The 12,608-nt window shown below is 38.8% G+C and overlaps 1 pseudogene; it reads left to right on the forward strand.

Annotated features, from left to right (window-relative positions):
* The first annotated feature begins 8,574 nt into the window (after positions 1–8,574).
* Positions 8,575–12,608, forward strand: part of LOC128576927 (signal peptide peptidase-like 2A) — a 43,844-nt pseudogene continuing 39,810 nt past the window's right edge.

The raw sequence follows: 12,608 nt of genomic DNA on the forward strand, positions 1-12,608 counted from the left end.
CTCCTGGACTTCCCACTTGGATCTTTCCCTCTGCCAGAAGCTCTGGTGCTTTTTATTCCTCTGTATTCCTTTCTGTCTAATGAATCCTATCTTACTACTGATCTGTGGTCCATGGGTTCATTTTTCAAATCCCCCGAGACCAAGGACCAGAAAGAAATTCCGTCAACATTACTTTTATAGTTATACCAGAACAAGACCTCCATCAGGCAGGTCCAGTGCCTTCTTTTCTTTCTTTTTTTTTTTTTTTATTATTTCTAGTGTCTAGTAGTGTGTATAGCACAAAATCCAGTAAAACTTGAATGAATAAATTAATCTCTAATTTTGAGGTTTTTCAGGAGTAAATCCCCTAATTGCCCTCAGTTAGTTTAATAGAATATGCCATCTTCCTAAAAAAAATTTATACATTAAGCAAAAGTGTGGGAAAATACAAAAGTAGAAATGAACATATGCTAATAAATTCATTCAAGCAAGGTAAAGTGCAAAGGAACAGATAGAACATATAAAACATAATATTTCAAAAATATCGTACACAATTTTCTGAATGCTGCATGCAGCAAACATGGTATTCTTGGTCAAAAGTGGGGAAACCAACAATAGCTACTACATACATCAAAAGTGTTATGTTGACACCAAAGAGAACTTCCTAGACAAAGCAAACTCCTATCTGAAGGAAACTTGCAGAAAGATAATTCTGACAATTTGACATCCCTTGCATACAAACTCTGAACATCACTTTTGAACAAAAAATTGACTGTGTAAAAATTGAAGGACAAAAATCAAACACAGTTTCTTTTTACAATTTCACAATTTTCCCTATTGCAGGCAGGATACATTGCAGTAAAAGGAGATGAGCTAAGTGGGCAGTCTATCTAGGATGAAAACCAAGTATGCTTTTTCTGAGCCCAGCCCCTCAGGATTCTTTACTGATTTGTAGAGTGATTATGAGCATCAACATAATCAAATGTAGCAGAAAGTAATCCTAATAGATTTTGAGGAAGAGAAGATCTTAACAAATATTTAGCTCATCATTTGGTAGAAACAAAACAAAATCATCGTATGCATTCTAATCTGGCACTGATTTATCAAGTGCAGAGACAAGCTAAACTTTAATACCCTCTTTTTTGCAGAATATGCAGTCACTGGATTCTTCAAACCCACAGAATATCCTAGCATTATAGATTTAAAAAAAATTCTTAATATAATATTGCTAAATTTCCTTACTCAAACAGTGTAAGAAAAGGCCCCATGGTTTGTTGTCACTGACAAAGCTATAGTAAAACTTGTAAAAGAATTTAGTATCCTCCTTTGAAGCTTTAACACAAATGTGGGGGGACTGTGGGGATTACTGCTGTTGCTGATGGCAAGACTAGAAAAGTATCATATATTTCTACTTGTCCTCATTGACTCTCTGGTAAAATCTCTCTGGCTTATTATTTGATTCTGCTCCTTCTCTTTCATTTTTTTCTTCCTCATCATTCCTGGGTATGGGCTTTTGCTAGGCTCTCTGAGACCTAACTCCACTTTACTCTGGAAAACACAAAGTGAATTGTTTATTCATCCGCAGTGCTTTGAGCATCACAACTCCAGCTTTCAGTTTTATTTGGCACTATATAGCCACTGTGCCATTTTGATAGGACGCATATTGAGTGTGCTGGCTTGACCCAGAATATTATCACCACAGCTCTCTGACAGGGATTCATATTGCGCAATATCTCCTTGTCATTTCCACAGCAACTTCGGCCACATAGGGGTGAAGACTGCAAGATTAGGATGATTTTTTTTTTTTTTTCTGGAAACTTGACTGCATGGTTTTCAGTCCATGGCCTCTCTGTGAGGCAGAATGGATCACTACCTTGACACAACTCATTTTTCCTTCAGCATTTACTTGTAATTCTTCCAGTGGCAGGCAATTCTTAGCCATTCCTTGTTATTTGGTTTTCTACTTTTTAAATTCAGTTATTGAAGAAAGGTACTACCCAAGCACAATTTTATGTTTTAAATCCTTCATTTTGGTTTTTAAAAGGTTTTAATACCCTCTTCTTAAACACTGAAATAGAAATATAGACTTGTGTAGTATTCTGATCATCATATCGACAGATAAAATCAGTCCCTATTACTTCGAGGGAATGCTTTATGTAAGGTATTATGTCTTTGAGCCAGAGCATTATTTTCATTTGTGATCTTGATAGCCTGATATTGTGAGCTATCCCTGGGGTTTTGGGAAGTGCTGAGTATAAGGTTGTAAAGTTATAGAATCTGAAAAAATAATGTGTGTTATCTTTTCACAGTTTGCAAACTGGCACTTTACTAATTGTATATTTTTGCCAAGAAAGGCATGATTTTCTTATTAGTCTTGTAGCTCTTGTCTTCATATTGTGGAAGGTAGTATGTGTCAATATATCCACTCCAGGAAAAAATATAATCCATACATACAATGGTTCCTTTCAATTTTGCTGATGGACTATTCTTTAACTTCTCCTAGTTTTGGACTCTGATAATAGCAATCTATCCCTATACAGCTCTCGGGAGAACAGTACTTTTTAAAATGAGGTCAAGATACAAGTAAGAATTTTCTAGAATCTCTTATTACACAAGTGTGAACGTTTTAAGGCAATTAAATCACTTTGCACCATTTTTAATACCAGCATGCAAAAAATGAAAAAGGTAGAGAAATTGTTTCACTTGACCTCATTTATTAACACCTATTCTTTACTTAAGTCCCATACCAATGGGAAGGGGTCAGGGATGATTGGTTTTCAGTTGTCTCTGATTCCCCTCACTGGTTTGTGACTGTTCTGAGATATCGGTCACATAAAGTACAACTTGATTTAACCTGATTTTTTGCCTATCATTTACAGAATATTTCAACAAGATATCCTACCTTTCAGCTCAACATGAGCAATAATGCTAAACCATCAGAAGGTACACATTGAACCAAATAGCATTGTGGGAGGAGATTCTCAGGCTATCAATGAAAGGATAATAGATTTAGAATTTCATGTCAGAAGTCAAAGCTATGTGATTATGGCATTTGATCCTGGTAAGTATAAATGACAAGGTTCAGACATCTATTTTACATTTATAATATACAACTAGTGGCCTTTGAAGGATTTTGTGATCATCTAACTGGTGAATGACCCTATTAAATACTTTTCTTATTTATAAAGTGCAGCTGTGTGGCGAAACAGCCTCTAATGTTTCCCAGAACTAAGGAAAGCTCATCTTTATCAATAATAATCTGCTTATAGAAAATGTGATGTCTTATTGTCTTGATATATAGCATATATTGCTAAGAGGAAATACTGTGCTTGGAAGAAGTCCATATTTTCACAGATGAAATTATCTTTCTAATGGTATTTTAAATACAGTAGCCTTTGTTTCTGGTGTACTTTTTTTTTTTTTTTTTTGCAGTCTCTGGCTGGGGCTAGGTTTGAACCCATGACCTCCAGCATATGGGGCCGGCACTCTACTCCTTTGAGCCACAGGTGCCATCCAGTGTATCCTTTTTTTTTTTTTTTTGAGACAGAGTCTCACCGTATCACCCTTGGTAGAGTGGTGATACAGCTAACAGCAACCTCAAACTCTTGGGTTTAAGCCTCAAACTATTGTCTCAGCCTCCCGAGTAGCTGGGACTACAGGCACCTGTCACAATTCCCAGCTATTTTTTTGTTGTAGTTGTCCTTGTGGTTTGCCAGGCCCCGGCTGGGTTCGAACCCGCCAGCCCCGGTGTTGTGGCTGGCACCCTAACTTCTGAGCTACAGGTGCAAAGTCAGTGTACCCTATTTTATATGTCCTAGAATCAAAACATTTAACATATACAGTATATTTTAGTTGACCATCTCCCTACTTTGACCACCTCCTTAAGTTGATCTAATTTTCTTTCTTTGCAGTTTTTGGCCGGTACCAGGTTTGCACCCGCCACCTCTCATATATAGGGCCGGCGCCCTACTCCTTTGAGCCACAAGCGCGGCCCTTCTTTCTTTCTTTTTCTTTTCTTTTCTTTTGAGACAGAGTCTCACTTTGTTGCCCTTTGTAGAGTGCATTGGCCATTGCTTACAGCAACTTCAAACTCTTGTGCTCAAGTGATCCACTTGCCTCAGTTTTTTCTTCATTTTTAGTAGTGACAAGGTCTCACACTTGCTCAGGCTGCTCTCGAACTCCTGAACTCAAGCAGTCCACCTGCCTCGGCTTCCCAGAGTGCTAGGGTTACAGGCATGAGCCACCGTGCCAGGCCTTGACCTAATTTTCATAGACCAGACATGTGCCACATGTCAGTACAGTAGGCGGAGTTCCTTACATTGACCACCTCCGTATGTTGACCAATTTGTTCCAGTCCTTTGGGTGGTCAACTTACAGAGGTTCTACTGTATTTCCAAAGAGCAGGCAGATAAAAAGATTATTTTAGCCAAATTAAATTCAGGTGCCTTACTCTAATAGCAGTAAACTCAAGCACAGTTTGCTACTCATTTCTTTCAGCTGTAACTTGATAGCTACAGCATTTTCATTTAAATTATTTTGAAATAGATATGCAGAAACTTTCTTGTTAAGTATGAAACTGCCAAACCAGGCTCTGTGAGTTCATACTTTGTAGAGGATGTTAATTGAAAGTGAAAACTCAAAACAATGCAGTTTAATTAAGCTCTTGAAGAAAACAGGGAAATCACAAATGAGGTAGGTCCTGTGAAGAAAGCAGAAACTACCACTTCAGGCCTTTTCTTTTCCTTCTTTTTCAAATTTTTGAAGCATGTTCTATAAAGAGTGTTTCTCATTAAGACACTTCATCTCTTTGAAAGCGTGGCATCAAAGTTCCATGTTTTTAACTGAGCATTACAAATGATCAATTACATTTGTAGATGCTGGCGATTGACAGCTATTCCATAGCCTATAAAATGCTGAGTAAGAAATTATGATTGTTATGAAGGTGTCCTGCAATATATCTTAGATGACATAGTATATATCATAGATAATATGCTTATTTTTTATTATTTTTATTTTTTGATACAGAGTCTCAAGCTGCTGTGGCGTCATAGTTCACAGCAACCTCCAACTCTTGGGCTCAAGGGATCCTCTTGCCTCAGTTTTTCTATTTTTAGCAGAGACAGGGTTTCACTTTTTGCTCAGGCTGAGCTCAAGCAATCCACTCGCCTCAGCCTCCCAGAGAGCTAGGATTACAGGTGTGAGCCATCACACCCAGCTTTATCCTTATTATTTTTGCATGAAATTAAACAGGACTTTTGGAACATAAGACTAGTAAGAAGAATGGTCTGACAACCCATGAGAATTGTAAGTTGTTTTGGAGATATTTGGTGCAATGATTATAATAGAAATTATCCAGGATATTATCATGACTCAGAGTGCTTTGAATATATTGTGTGTGTGTGTGTGTGTGTGTGTTTGTGTGTGTGTGTGTTTGAGGCAGAGTCTCAGTACTCTGGGTAGAGTGCTATGGCGTCATAGCTTAAAGCAAGCTCAAACTCCTGGGCTCAAGCAATCTTCTTGCTTCAGCCTCTTGAGTAGCTGGGACAATAGGCATGCCCCACCAAGTCTGGCTAATTTTTCTATTTTTTCTATTTTAAGTAGAGGCGGTGTTTCACTCTTGCTCAGGCTGGTCTCCAACTCCTGAGCTCAAGTAATTCCCCCCGCTTCCCTGCCAACCTCAGCCTCCCATAGTGCTAGTATTACAGGCATGAGCCACTATGTCCGGCCTGAACATATTCTTAGAAACATTTTGTGAGTCCCAACTTCAGGTTTCATTTATTCTTATTGAAGGAGTGTGTATTCTTACGTTTTCACCTGCCATCTTTTCAGGTGTTGTTAACTAACAAAAATTATGTGTTTAGTAAGGGCATCATGTTTATTTTTACTAGCGGATTACTAAAATTAGAAAGATGCATCAGCCAAGCTGGGCTATATTAAACAATATGCAAAGCTGAAAAAATTTAGGGCCCTCATTAGAAACAGAATCTTTGCTTATGAAAATAAATATCTAAAAAAGAAAAGAAATGCCTTTCCTTCTGGATATTTTATCATTTCCATGTTTTACTTATTGGCAAGTGTTGTTTTCCCAGATACATTGTTTGAAAGGAAGATTTTAGCACAAAATTAAGTTCTGAACTTTACCTCAATTCTAACACTGAAGAGGGAAGTACTTCTGATAGAGTAAGAAATGTGTGGTCTAACTTTAGGAATCAGTAAAGAGGTTTCAAATATGACTAATTTAATTCACTTAGGTTTACCAGCCCTTTCTGTTACTATTATTGCTCCAGATTCTTTTTCTATTGAGCCCCAATTTACACAGAGTGAAAAACACAGATATTGAATGTATAGATCAATAACTTGCAACTAATGCCTGCTATAACCCATATTCCCAAGCACATAGAATACTTCCAACACCCTCTCCCCAAAGTTTTCTTGCACCTGGTTCCAGCCAATCCCTCACCTTCCCTCCAGAATTAATCAGTGTTTTGATTTCTTTCACAATACATTAGCTTCACCTGTTCTAGAACTGCATGTAAATAGAATCATATAGCGTGAACTCTTTTGTGACTAATTTCTTTTGATAATCATAATGATTTTGAGATTTGTCCATGTTGCATGTGTTGCTAATTTACTCCTTTTTAATGTTTAGTAAAATTTCATTGTATTACTCTATCATTATTTATTCTTCTTTTGATAGACCTTTAGGTTTCTAGTTTTTGCCTATGTTGACTGAATATGCTACACATTTTCTTATGAGACTTTTTGCAGTTATATGTTTTCATTTATCTAGAGTAAATTTCTCGGAGTGAAGATGGGTTGGTCAAACAAAATACCACAGATTGGGTAATTTATAAGCAATAGAAATGTCTTTCTCTTAGTTCTAGAGGTTGGGAAGTCCAAGATCAAGGCATCTGCAGGTTCAAAGTCTGAGTCTGCTTTCTGCTTCCAAGGTGGCTTCTTGTTGCTTCTTCCTCCTGTGCGGATGAATGCCATGTCTACTGTTGGAAGAAGCAGTGGAAGGGTGGGCAAAACAGGATAAATGCTAATTCCCTTTAGCCCTTTTATTATTGTTATTATTATTTTTTTTGAGACTGTCTCACTCTGTCAACCTAGGCTATAGAGTGCCCTGGAGTTGGCATCTCTCACAACAAACTCAAATTCTTGGGCTTAAGCCTCAGCCTGTCTCAGCCTCCTCCATAGCTGGGACTACAGGTGCCTACCACAACAACCAGATAATTTTCCTATTTTTTAAGTAGAGACAGATTCTTGCTTTGGCTCAGGCTGGTCTCAAACTCCTGAGCTCAAGGAATCTTCCTGCTTCTGCCTCCCAGAGTGCTAGGATTACAGGTGTGAGCCACAGTGCCTGGACCTTCCAGCCCTTTTATAAGGTTGTTAATATTGTTCTAGAGGGTGTTGCCCTCATAACTTAATCCCCTCTGAAAGGCTCCACCCCTTAATACTATCACATTGGCAAGTAAGTTTCAACATAGGGATTTGGGGGAACATTTTCAGATTATAGCAATGTGTTTATATTCAACTGTATAAGAAACTATTAAATTATTTTCATAGTGGTTTAACATTTTATATACCTACCAGCAGTGTGAGAGTGTCAATTGTTTCACAAGCCTGTTAACATTTGGTATTGTCAGCCTTTCAAATAATAGCTGTCTTGGTAAGTGTATAGTGGTATTCCATCATGGTTTGAATTTGTATTGATTATTACCTAATGATGTTGAGCACTTTTCATATGCTAATTGGCCATTTGTGAAGTGTTCAAGAATTTTAATCATTTAGCTGGGCGTTGTGGCGGGCACCTGTAGTCCCAGCTACTCGGGAGGCTGAGGCAAGAGAATCGCTTAAGCCCAGGAGTTGGAGGTTGCTGTGAGCTGTGTGATGCCATGGCACTCTACCGAGGGCCATAAAGTGAGACTCTGTCTCTACCAAAAAAAAAAAAAGAATTTTAATCATTTATTGCATTGAATTATCTTTACTGTGTTAAGTCAAAGGAATCTTTTATACATACTAGAGTTATATATTACAAGTGTATTTACCCTGTCTGTGATTTGACTGTTCATTTTTTATAGACATCCTTTGATACAAGTAAGAATAATTTTCATGAAGTCCAGTTTATCCTTTTTTCTCATTTTTAGTCAGCAATTTATAGGTCCTGTCAAGGAAACCTTTTTGTACCTTACCATTGTGAAGAATTCCCCTATGTTTACTCCTAGATGATTCACAATTAAAGTTTTGCTCTATGATCCATCTACCGTGTTTCCCCGAAAATAAAACATCCTCCGAAAATAAGACCTACTTACAAGTTTCCTTCTGGGTGAAATATAAGGCATCCCCCTGATAATTAAGGCCCCCCCCCCCCAGGCACTGTCTCGGAATGAAAATTAATTTACCCTAAACTGGTTGCTAGGACTGCCCCGACTGGCGTCTAGCAACCAGTGACATTACGTGGAGTCTTGACCTCACTGCTGTGTGGAGGCGGAGCGGAGGTCAGAGTGAGCGGTGGGAGAGAGGAGGAGACTTTCGCAGATGCCTGTAGAAGAACAGGAGGATCAGAGCAGAAGAACAGGAGGATCAGAGCCGATGGGACGCGGCGAAGGTGGTGAGTGCTGGTCTGTCTCTGGTGACACTGCCTGATGCTCGTGGCCGCCCTCATGATGACTGAAGGTTCTCAGTCAGTGGCAGACCCTGCTCCAGCCCAGGTCCAGGCCCTAGCCAGCCCAGTGACAGTCCCCAGGCAGGCCCCAGGGGGGAAATGTCTGATAAAGGGGTGGGGGGGATCACTTAAAATGACACAGGTGGATGGGGGGGGGCAATCAAAATGACACAGGTGGATCAGAGGGGGCAATCAAAATGACACAGGAGGATCAAAAGGGGTTACTAAAATGGTAATCCCCCCTCTGATTCTCCTGTGCCATTTTGATTCCCCCTCTGATTCCCCCTGTGTCATTTTAAGTGATCCCCCTTCCCCCACCCTGATACCCCAGTTCCTTTTTTTTTACCCCTAGAAATGAGCGCAAAAAGAAAAAGCTACTCCGTGGAGTACAAGAAAGGAATCGTGGAAGACTCTTGGGGCCAAAATCTTACTGCTTTCTGTAAAGAGAAGATGTTGAGTGTCCGATTGGTCCGAAAATGGCGAGCAGAGTATGGTAACCTCATTGAACAAGTGGACAAGGGAAATGCTAAAAAGCGCAAGTGTGGATCAGGTCGGCAACCATTATTTTCTGAGCTGGAGGACCTGATCTGTGAATGGGTTGTTGACAGGAGAGCAAAGGCTTTGGTTGTGAATAGGGCTCAGATTCAAGAATTTGCCCTTGCAATGGCACCACAGTTTGACACAGCCCCAGAAGACTTCAAAGCATCACAACACTGGCTGGATAATTTCCTTCAGCGAAGTGAACTGTCTTTAAGAAGATCCACAACATTATTTAGGCTGCAAGATACTCAAGTTACTACCGCACCGTATACAGGTAATAAATTTCCTTTATTTTCATTTAACAATAAATGTGTACCGTATTCTTCTTCATGGAAAAATAAGACATCCCCTGAAAATAAGACCTAGCACAGCTTTGGGAGCAAAAATTAACATAAGACACTGTCTTATTTTCGGGGAAACAGAGTAGTGTTAATTTTTGTATATGGTATGAAGTAGGGACTGTGTGTGTCATTGTTTGCATGTAAGTGTCCTGTTATTCCAGCATCATTTGTTGAAAATACTTTGCTTTATCAGTGGAATTCCTTTGGTGCCTTTGTAAAATATCAACAGACAGTACAAGTTTGGATGTAATCTGGCCTCTATTCTTTCCCATTGATTTATTTGTCTGTATTTAACCTACTACCACACTGTTTCAATAGCTGTAGATTTAAAACTAATCCTTGATATTAGATAGCATAAGTCCTCCCATTTTGTCTTAGTTTTTGTCAAGATTCCTTTGGATATTTTGGGTACTTTTTTTACATATATTTTAGAATTAGCTTCTATGTTTTAGTTTTTTAAAAAGACTTCTGGGATTTTAATTAAAGTTACATTGAAACAATAGGTCAATTTTGGGAGAACTGACATCTTAACACTATTGAGCATTTTGAGCCATAAACACCATAGATCTTCTAGTTAGTTAGGTCTTGTTTATCTCTGCAATGTTTTGTAGATTTCAGTTTAGAGGTTTTGCCCATATTTAAATGAGTTCATATCTAAGTATTTTATCTTATTGATCCTATTGTAAGTGTTTTTCTTTAAATCACACTTTTAATTATTGCTGGTATTTAAATATAATTGCTTTCTGGATATTACCTTGTGTTATGTGACCTTGGTAAATTTCACCTATTAGTGCATGCAGTTTTCCTTGAAGATTTCTTGGAATATTCTGCACGCCAATTTATGTTATCTGCAAATAAAGTTAGTTTGTCTATTTTCAGTGTTATTGGTTTTTATTTTTCCCTTGAATTATTTCACTAACCAGGCTTCCAGTAAAATGTTGATGAGAAATGTTAAAAGCAGACATCTAGGTCTTGTTTCTAATTTCAGGAAGACGTGTTCAAGCTTTTATAATTAAATTTGATATTAATTACATGTTTTGTATATGCCTTTTATCATATTGAGGTGTTTTCTTTTTAGTTCCTAGTTTTCTAAGAGTTTTTATTAGGAATGAATGTTGAATTTATTCTGGTAACGTGTTGAGTTATATTGAACTATTTTCTCCTGTTAATCCAACTTTGAACTATTGGTGATAAAATAAACCCTATTTGGTCATAATGTCATATTTTTTTCATCTCTTGCTATAATCAATTCAAGGATCTTTTATAAAGGATAGCTTGTATCTATTGATATATTCATAAGAAAAATTAGTTTGTGGTCCTCTAATGTTTTTGCCTGATTGATAGCAGGGTAATGCTGACCTTATTAAATAAGTTGAGAAGTATCATTTCTCCTTTGTTTTCCGACAGAACATATATATAATATGAATATATATATTTTTTTGAGATAGAGTCTCAAGCCGCCACCACAGCAACCTCCAACTGTTGGGCTCAAGCCATCCTCTTGCCTCAGTTTTTCTATTTTTAGTAGAGACGGGATCTCCCTCTTGCTCAGGTTGGTCTTGAACTCGTAGGCTCAAGCAAAAACTTGCCTCAGCCTCTCAAAGTGCTAGGATTAAAGTCGTGAGCCACCTTGCCCAGCAATATTAATATTCTTTTTTTTTTTTTTTTTTTTGTAGAGACAGAGTTTCACTTTATGGCCCTCGGCAGAGTGCCGTGGCCTCACACAGCTCACAGCAACCTCCAACACCTGGGCTCAAGCGATTCTCTTGCCTCAGCCTCCTGAGTAGCTGGGACTACAGGCGCCCGCCACAACGCCCGGCTATTTTTTTGTTGCAGTTTGGCCGGGGCCGGGCCTGAACCCACCACCCTCGGCATATGGGGCCAGTGCCCTACCGACTGAGCCACAGGCGCCGCCCCAATATTAATATTCTTATTTAATTTTTTTTTTTTTTTGAGACAGAGCCTCAAGCTGTCACCCTGGGTAGAGAGCTCTGGCATTACAGCTCACAGCAACCTCCAACTCCTGGGTTCAAGCGATTCTCCTGCCCCCGCCTCCCAAGTAGCTGGTACTACTGGTGCCCCCCACAATACCCGGCTATTTTTCGGTTGCAGCCATCAATACCCTGGCAGGCCTGGGCTGGATTCAAACCTGCCAGCTCAGGTGTATGTGGCTGGCGCCTTAGCTACTTGAGCCACAGGCGCCGAGCCCCTGTCTAATTTTTTCCATTTTTAGTAGAGACAAGGTCTCACTCTTGCTCAGGCTGATCGCAAACTCTTGAGCTCAGGGGATTGCCTGCCTCAAACTCCCAGAGTGCTAGGAATACAGGCATGAGCCACTGTGCCCTGGCCCTCTTTCTTTCTTTTCTTCTTTTTTTTTGAGACAGAATCTCAGTATGTCGCCCTCTGTAGAGAGAAGTGATGTCACAGCTCACAGCAACCTTAGACTCTTAGGCTTAAGCCTCAGCCTCCCAAGTAGCTGGGACTACAGGGACCCGCCACAATGCCCAGCTGCCCTCTTTCTTTCTTGATATTGGTAATTTATGGGCTCTGTGTCTTTTTGTTTATTTGATTTTTTTGCCTTCTCACTTTCTGGGAAAAAACCTAGAGTTTATCTAATTTGGGATCTTTGCAGAAAAATACTTTTTGGCTTTTTAATTCACTCTATTATCTTATTATCTGTGCTGTGGCCCTGGATAGAGTGCCTGCCGTGGCGTCAAAGCTCACAGCAACCTCCAGCTCTTGGGTTCAAGCGATTCTCTTGCTTCAGTTTTTTTTTTTTTTTTTTTCCTATGTTTAGTAGAGATCTTTTTTTCCTACGTTTGCTTAGGCTGGATGTCTGTCCCTTTCCTGTTTTGTTTTTTTCAGCTCTGTCTTTCTAAATCTTCTAGTTTTTATTTTTAATTATTATTATTATTATTTTTACCATTTTAGTTTTTTGTGTGTACATATTTGCTTAAAATCGGTGACTTTCTATGTCAGGTTCAGGTAGTTGAAGGGCTTTTATAAATAGTTTATATTGTTTAGATCCAAGGTATGCTGTAAACACAATCTAGAGCAAAATGGGAAATAATATTTTTCTA

Source organism: Nycticebus coucang, chromosome X (genome assembly GCF_027406575.1).
Source record: "Nycticebus coucang isolate mNycCou1 chromosome X, mNycCou1.pri, whole genome shotgun sequence".
Lineage (NCBI taxonomy): Eukaryota > Metazoa > Chordata > Mammalia > Primates > Lorisidae > Nycticebus > Nycticebus coucang.